Source organism: Ixodes scapularis, unplaced genomic scaffold, assembly GCF_016920785.2.
Source record: "Ixodes scapularis isolate PalLabHiFi unplaced genomic scaffold, ASM1692078v2 PGA_scaffold9__187_contigs__length_104089568, whole genome shotgun sequence".
Lineage (NCBI taxonomy): Eukaryota > Metazoa > Arthropoda > Arachnida > Ixodida > Ixodidae > Ixodes > Ixodes scapularis.
In genome coordinates, this window is record NW_024609884.1 from 91,323,983 (window position 1) to 91,331,993 (window position 8,011).

Genomic DNA, 8,011 nt, shown 5'->3' on the forward strand with positions numbered 1-8,011 from the left:
CGTCGTAACCTGCGCAAAACTTACGAAAATTTCGTTTCGTGAATACGGATTTGTTCTTAAGTTTTGTCTTACGCACATTTTTGGCGTAAGATCGTTTCGTGAATCTGGCCTCAGACTTGTACGTAGTTCAACTACTCTACTCTACTCAAGTTTTTGTAACTACTTTTCTGAGTAGTTTAGTAACTTTGAATTACATTTTTATTTCCGTAATCAGTAGTTTACTTTAATCATTTTTTTTTCCGAGTAGCTTCTACTGAAATGACAAATTATTTTCAAACTTTAGTGGCAGGTTCGGTTACCAAGAAACATTCCTGCACAAAAAAGAAATATGAGGTCTTGGAAGATCAGCTGATATTTGCAAAGAGGGGCAATCATGTGGCGTAGGCAAGGGGGGGGGGGGGAGGATGGTTTGGAGGGTACGAAACCACCTAAAATTTTCACGAGTCTTCCTCCCCCTTGCCACAACCCTGCTAGGTGAGGAGAGCGGACAGACATGTCGCTAGTACGGCCGAGTAGCTACGGGATTAACGCCGAAGGCTAATGTTTCTTTGTGTCCCGAAGCTGAAGGAGACGACGTATTTGAAGAAAGGGCTTGTCCCCGCTTCTCCCTAACGTAGGAGCTCTCGTCCACTACAAGAAGTATACACATGCATCCTCACTCAGAGGGGGCAACAAAATGCAGCACCCGCTTTGAAGCTCACCTGGTGCTCCCGTAGTTTGTGCTGTACTTGAAGAATCACGCGCTAAAGGGCAACGTAAAGGTAACCTCTTTGCGTTGCTTTTCCTCCCAAAACTCAGAATAGGCAGGTCCTCCAAGATTCGAAGATAGTTCGAGAAATCTTAGTAATTCCCCTGCCGTGTTTACAAAATAAATAAATAAACAAGTAGCGTTGGAAAATACCATAAGTACATGGCCATTAAAGTATTGCTTCAAGTAGGTTTAAAGACCTTGTACTTGATGTACATTCTCTGAGCATGTACTATCGGGGAAAAATGAAATGCGAACAGAGGAGCGCGTGGCTCGCGGTACAGGCTGCGCCGCCTGGAAGTGAGCCTAGGAGCGAGGGTGCGTGGCCTACTCCGACGCGTTCATACCCCTCCCACTGTGCTCCCCAAGCTTCAGCAGTGCGCCTCTTAGTGCGCTGAAAGCTGTCACTGCTATCTTTGCTGGCTCAGCGCGTGCGGTGCAAAGAAGCTCGCCGCACTCGCCGAGCAGGCAAAGATAGCGGTGACAGCTTTCAGCGCACTGAGAGGCGCACTGCCGAAGCTGGGGGTGCGCCAATCTAGGGGCGTGAACACATCGAAGTAGGCCACGCACCCTCGTCCCTAGGTTCACCTCCAGGCGGCGCAGCCTGTACCGCGAGCCACGCGCTCCTCTGTTCGCATTTCATTTTTCCCCGATAGTACTTGTACTTTACTTAAGTATTTTTTTTCTGGTACTTTCCGAGGACAGTTCAACTCCCCCCTTAGAAGCACATTCCACAATTTTGAAGCAAAAATGGCGTATCATCATGTGAAAACGCGCTATCATTCGATTCGTCATCTGATCATTCCGCTGAGTGTAGTAATGGCGGTGCAAGACCGATAGAGATAAGTGCCTTGGAAGTTCACAGTGGGAAATAGTTCGTCAGCTAGAGTAAAACAACTACTCTGAGGCGTCATGACTTCATCCAATATTTGCCGCCATTTCCAAAAAAAAAAAAAAACGGATGCACCTTTGATTGCCCTTGGAGCAATAAAACAAAACATAAGAAACAACCTGCATAGAGGATAAAAGGGCACCATGAAAGATTGTGCTAAATGTACTTGTACTTTACATTTAAAGTACATTTTATTTACAGAACTTTACTTCAAGTGCATCGCACCAAGTGTACTTACTACTTTACTTGAATTACATAACCTCTCAGTTACTTTACTAAAGTTACTTCGTACCTTACATTAAGTACTTGTTAGATGTACTTTACACAACCCTGTAAAGAGAAAACATTATCTGCGAAATCAAGCTCAGGTAGTGCTAAACATCAAGGTAGAAATGATACATCTGCAGCACATCGTTGACCAAAAAACATAAAAAGTGCAAAACAATTAGGCACGCAGAAGTAAAACCACCTATTAAAGCATATATCATATCTGTGAAAGCACAAGATGATTTATATTTGGTTAGCAGAATGTCGCTAGCTGGTCAAAACCTACATACTTAATTATTACCATAAAAAATATAAAAGGAACTTCAAAAGTAAATCGCTACTTTTTATGGTAGTTAGTAATTTACTAAATTACTTTTCATTTGAGTAATTTCTACTCTACTCAAATTACTTTTTAGGCCAATACTCACTAACCTAATTACTTTTTTTGAGTAACTTGTACATATCTGGTATAGACCTTTGCATAGCTTATCACCCGGGCGAAAGATGCTGAGTCACTGAGCTGCAAACGCACGCGCTGCGTCTGATATACAGCCCAACTGAGCTAAAGCACATGCTCAGATGGCGTTCTACTGCCCAGCAGACAAAAATGCCAGCGCGCAGATGGTGATTTTTGCAAAGGTCTATAGTTGCTTCCTCACGGGGTAAAACCATGGGGCGAATCCGGGCCTTTGATTGGCTCTTTTTGAGGCCCGGGACAAATACGCGCCCCGCCGGTGGGTAAACGCTCGCCAGTGTTGCTTCACGCGCACACAGATGTCGCCTCCGAGATAAAGAAGGCATAGGCGTCAAAGCAAAAGCCTTCATCGAAAAAAAAAAAAAAAAAAAAAAGAAAAAGACTATACTTTGTTAGCATATGTTTTCAGCTTTAACATAGTACAGTCATTGCGTTGATTTATTTATAATAGCGTGCAAACTTAAAAGCAATTGAGAGCTTGTAGACCAAATAAAGTTATGGGTTTTATCTCTTAGTCTACTGCTACATTTTGAAGCTTTTCCCAACTTATACTCTAATAAAAAAGGTAATATTTCTCGCTAACAATGTGCGAAGAAATAAAGGCGATATCTGTAGCACAGTCGCGTAATGCGAGTGGAATGGTGCCGTCAAGTACCTGGGGACGGAGGTGCGACGCGGTTAATTCTCATAGCAGTCGTGATTGGCGTCATGGATGCTACTGACGACCGCCACTAGTGATCCGCGAAGTGAGTGGGTAAGCCCGGCGGAAGTTTTAAAACTATCCAAATTTACGCGTAGCAGCTGGATACTGCCAAAGTGGGATTTCGCATAACGCGAATAATGTTTGAAGACAAGTCCTTCAGGAACACGATACGAAGTTTCTCTCACGCCATTCTTGGCGGGACGCTAAGGGCTGCTCTCTTCGCTCTCTTCCCGCGGTACGGACGACGGAAGTCCCGACTTCCCTCTCCTCGCGCCAAGAAGCGAGAGAGAAAAGGACTTTCCATTCTTCGCACGCGTGGCAACGACAACCCACGACGAAGAAATCTCCGCAAAGTGTCGCCCATAAAGCCTTTAAAAAGGAGCGGAACTTAGTTATTTCGGGGAGGAAATGCTCTGCCACCACCATTAATCCCTGGGGGACTAACGGGAACGGGAGCAATTGTGGCGCCACTCCCTTTAGTCCATCAAAATTGGACCCCTCGGACTAAACTTCGCGCCCCTTCATTTAAACCCCTGGGACAAAATGTTGTGGCCTTGTATGTAGTTAACCATTGCTCCTAGCATTTAGATCTTCGGGACTAAATATTTGTCCATTATATTTGATCCCCAGTCACTATATTTAGTACTCTTGCTTTTTTTTTTGTTGGACTAAAAGTTGTACCTCACTAATCAAATGTGAATCACGCAGGCCTACTGGTTGTCGAGTGTACTGCGATCTGAGAAACAAAATATTGTAATTCAAGTTTAACGTAGCTTTATTGCTTCGCAGATACACATCAAATTCAAGGATGGCAGATGTCAAAATGTATAGGCAGCAGAATCCACTGTGAGGACGAATCTCGAAGGTTGAACTTGCGTCGGCGATGCCTTGGACCAGGGGTGCACAACATATGGGCCGCGGGCAGCATGCAACCGGCGCGCGCTTTTCTAGCGACCCGCGGCCCGGCTCAGCGCAGAAAGTTGCTTACTATGCCATTCAATCCACCGAGCGCACGCTCCGCTTGGCAAGCAGCAGTGAAACCCTCTGAGCTAATTTTCTCAGTATTCGGCGAATGAGCTGCGATTTCTCAGTTCAAAATTTCCCTATCCACTAATTCCTCTAACAAGAATAAAACAGCGTGTGCAGTTGTCCCTGCCCATGGTGTGGTTCTGCCTCAACCTGTCTGTACACGAAACGCGGAAATTTCTTGCTCTCTCTCAACGGATCCTCTTCCCTTTTTCACCATGGAGGCTATCAACCCTCTCCCTTCCTATTTGGATAGTTAGTGACTGCATCGTTACATCGGAGGACTCCGATCCATCGATGCAACTGGAGCTCATTGACCTCCAGTGTCCACCAGCGCGGAAGACTATGCATTGCGAATCTCAGATGCATGAGTTCTACAAAAACATGGACAAGAACAAGTACGAAAACCTGGTGGACCATGTGAGCAGACTTTCTCACTGATGACTCTCAAACAGAACCGCCTTCGATCTGCCATGACGGACATGATATTGCGAGATGTGCTTAAGACGGCTAGGAGTGCGATGACAAATGATATCGGAAGCCTGACCGCAGCCAAAATGTGCAACACGTCGCAGTTTTTTATTAATTACAAAGCCGGAATACGCCCTGGAACTGCGTGTGAAGCAGCAATAATTTGTATAGACTGACACGCGGCGCGGTTCTGTTTACCAACACGGCCGCAAGGCAGCGCATGCGCAGCAGCTATATGGGCAAAAGCGGCCAGGCTCTCTATGTTTTCGTCATTGCGTTTTATGGCGTGCGCTCGTTGTTGACGTTGTAGAGACGCTAATAGCTTTATTTATGCCTCATATTTTCTGCCAACGTATATCGTATGTTATGCCCGTCTATTTTAGCTCGCTACCCGAGCCTGAACGGCAGCGGTATCGAGACAAACTGTGCGTGGACGGCGTTGCCTTCGACGATCCGGATGCCGTAAACAAGACCTGGTGCAGTTCCGACGCGAAGTTGCTGCCACCGACGTCGACGGCTCACGTCGTCGTTTATTCAGTTTTTTCGCCAAGCCAGTTCACGGCCGACACGGTGCAGACGTAGTACAAGTCTCTCGAGGCCTACGATTATTTCGAGCCGGTTTCCGCGCTGCCGGCGGGATCAGCAGACTTTGGGTCTGCTTAAGTGTATTTAATAATTGATTAAACACACACAGCGTCTTTGAGTCAAGGTAAGATATTTTTCCTACCCTCATGACCACAAGGCATGACAAGCGGTAACTCTTTGTTCGTTCTGCAGTCTTTGCGGTAACACGTTACAAGTAGCCGCGCTACTGGTAACGCGTTACTTTTTGCAGTAACGTACTCGTTACTTTTTCAAAACAGTAACATGTAATGTATTTACGTTACTATTTCAAGTAACGGGTAACGTAGTTACGTTTTAGCCGTAAAGCCACGAGAATTTCTGATTTTTTTGCGTTTTCCTTTGCATTTTTTCTCGTGATCATTTAGGTGAAACTGTAAAGAGAAATAAAGTAATTATATTCAGTTTTTGCATGAACATATTGTTTCTTGAAATATGGCTCTTCTGCATACCTGTACCGTCAAAATAGTAAAACGAGTTAAGTCATAATTAAAAAAAAGTAACGCAAAAATAACGTGCGTTACTTTTTAACGGTAACGCGTTCATTTTATTTTGAGGTACGTAGGTCGGTAACGCGTTCCTTTTATTTGCAAGTAACGAGTAACGTATCTCGTTACTCTTTTTTGGCAACGCCTACAACACTGACTTTCTGTCGCCGATCTTCTTCCGCCTTATTGCGCGGGCGTAGCGAGCCACTGACGAGCGCTTGGCCGGTGCTTTGTGCTCGAACACCGTGGGAACAAAATCCCGGTGGTCTCGATCAGACGGCGCTTTTCCTGCACATGAGCAAGCCTCGGGACGGAGATTAAAATGGAAGCCACACTTGCCTTCAAGAAAGTGCTTGCCGCACGAACGGTCGTGCGCTCGAGGCGACCATTATTTTCGATCCACGGATAATATCCACCTTCTGCGACTTTCAGAGGCAGCCGGGAACTTGTGAAACTTACCCTGTTACTTTTTCTGTATCTTTCGGTGCAATTAACAGCTACACAGCTTTGCAGCATACTGAAATGCTATGACGCCCATGCAAAACGTGCGCCCTTTTGCCCAGACCACCCAGCTCCGGCGCGATCGCAGCGCCGCCGCAGCTCCGTGACGTCATGCCCGCTTGTCGGTCTACTGCAGCTGTGTCCAAACCAACAAGGGGGACAGACAGCGTCGCTCTCGGTCCTCCTTTTTAGAGCGCTGCTCTTGGCGCCCGTTTCCTGTTTGAGCGGCGTCAGCGTCGCCGTCGCCGTCGGCGTAACCGCGCGGTGCATTATGGGAAACGTCCAATAATTCACCGCGGTGACGCGCGCGTTGCATTATGTGATGTTTGCCATAATGCACCACGCGGGAGGGAGGAGGGGGAGGGGTAAGAGGGAGGAGGAGGAGGAGAAGAGGGGGAGGAGGCCAGGAGCACGGGAGGAGTAGATAAGGAGGGAGGAGAGAGGGTACGGATGAGGAAGAGGGGCATGCCGTCCTCTTCGTACCCTCCCCTCCTCCTCCTCAAGAGCTGCACTCTAGTTCGGCATTACAGGGAGTTGTAAACACCTTTTATTTTTTTGTTTCTTTTTGTGTTTTAACTTTTTTCGACCCCTTTGTCAGGTTTTCCCATCATTCTCAATTTATGCCACTGCATTTCCGAAGTTTATTAAACCTGACCTATGCATATTGGGGAGTGGATCAAACAGTCACGCCTCTAGTGGCACGCTTCAGCTGTGGGGACAACAAACCGAATATTCTTGCTTGTTTTTTATCTACGATATCAAAGATGGCGATTCGAAGACCGCTCCTCGTACGACCAAAGCGCTGGTAAGAGCGAAGCGCCCGTGTCCAGACCGTGCATGACGAGGTTAAATATCTTTGTTATGCTTTGTTAGTAAACACCGGGCTGCGGTGACAACAAGTAAAGCCTATTTATCCTGGGAAAAGTGGCCCCATTCATTTTTGTGGAAATGCTCGAGTAACGTGCCGCGCGCCACTTCTAGGAAGAGCATGGCGTCTGAAATTTAGTTCACTGCTGCGCTGTGCCGCCATGATCTTCCCAAGGGCTGCACGTTGCACGTGCCTCGTGCATCGATGCATCTTGCACTACTTTTGAAACATGAATGGGCTTTAACAACAAGCTCGATAAAGCGCCCCCTATAGTTCGATCTCCTGCCCTATACTCGAACAAAAAAAGAGGGAACAAAAGAATGCGCGTGCCGACGCCAGCTTTAAGAAATAGTTGCTGTCACACCAAAGAGGCCTAGGTAGTATTTGCATGTGGCCACCTACCCAACATGTGGATGCCCAACATGCCAAGGGTACAGAAATTCTGGATTGAGATTTGTCTAAATGAGCATATTGATTTTGATACACACAATTATATCACGAGATGAAAAAAAAAACTAAGCTACAACTAAACCGGCTTCCACGGCCTCCTCTCGTGGGGGTATAGCTCAGGGGTAGAGCATTCGACTGCAGATCGAGAGGTCCCTGGTTCAAATCCGGGTGCCCCCTCTTTTTGACAACTTTGAGTGTTTGTTTTGCTTAGCTCAGTGAAAGTTGCTCGCCCCAACGCCTCTTCGAGTGATATATCCGATGCTGCACCACCTACAATGATACGAAGCGGTCTTTTTATATGCATTTTTAATTTTTTATTTATAACAAAGTAGCAAACACAATCAAACTTTGCTGAATTTGTATATTTATTATTTGAGACAAAAAAAAAAACATGAGTGGCTAGGGCAAAGGGAGACGAGAATGGCTTCTGACGGCACGCTAACCCCTAACACAGAACAATAAAGAAGGCAAAAAAAAGCAAAAAGAAAAATGGCTAACGAG

General features: G+C 46.2%; 1 non-coding gene across 1 annotated transcript; it reads left to right on the forward strand.

Annotated features, from left to right (window-relative positions):
• The first annotated feature begins 7,615 nt into the window (after positions 1–7,615).
• Trnac-gca lies at positions 7,616–7,687 on the forward strand. The gene has a single exon. It is a non-coding gene; the product is annotated as a tRNA-Cys (tRNA).
• The last annotated feature ends 324 nt before the right edge of the window (positions 7,688–8,011 follow it).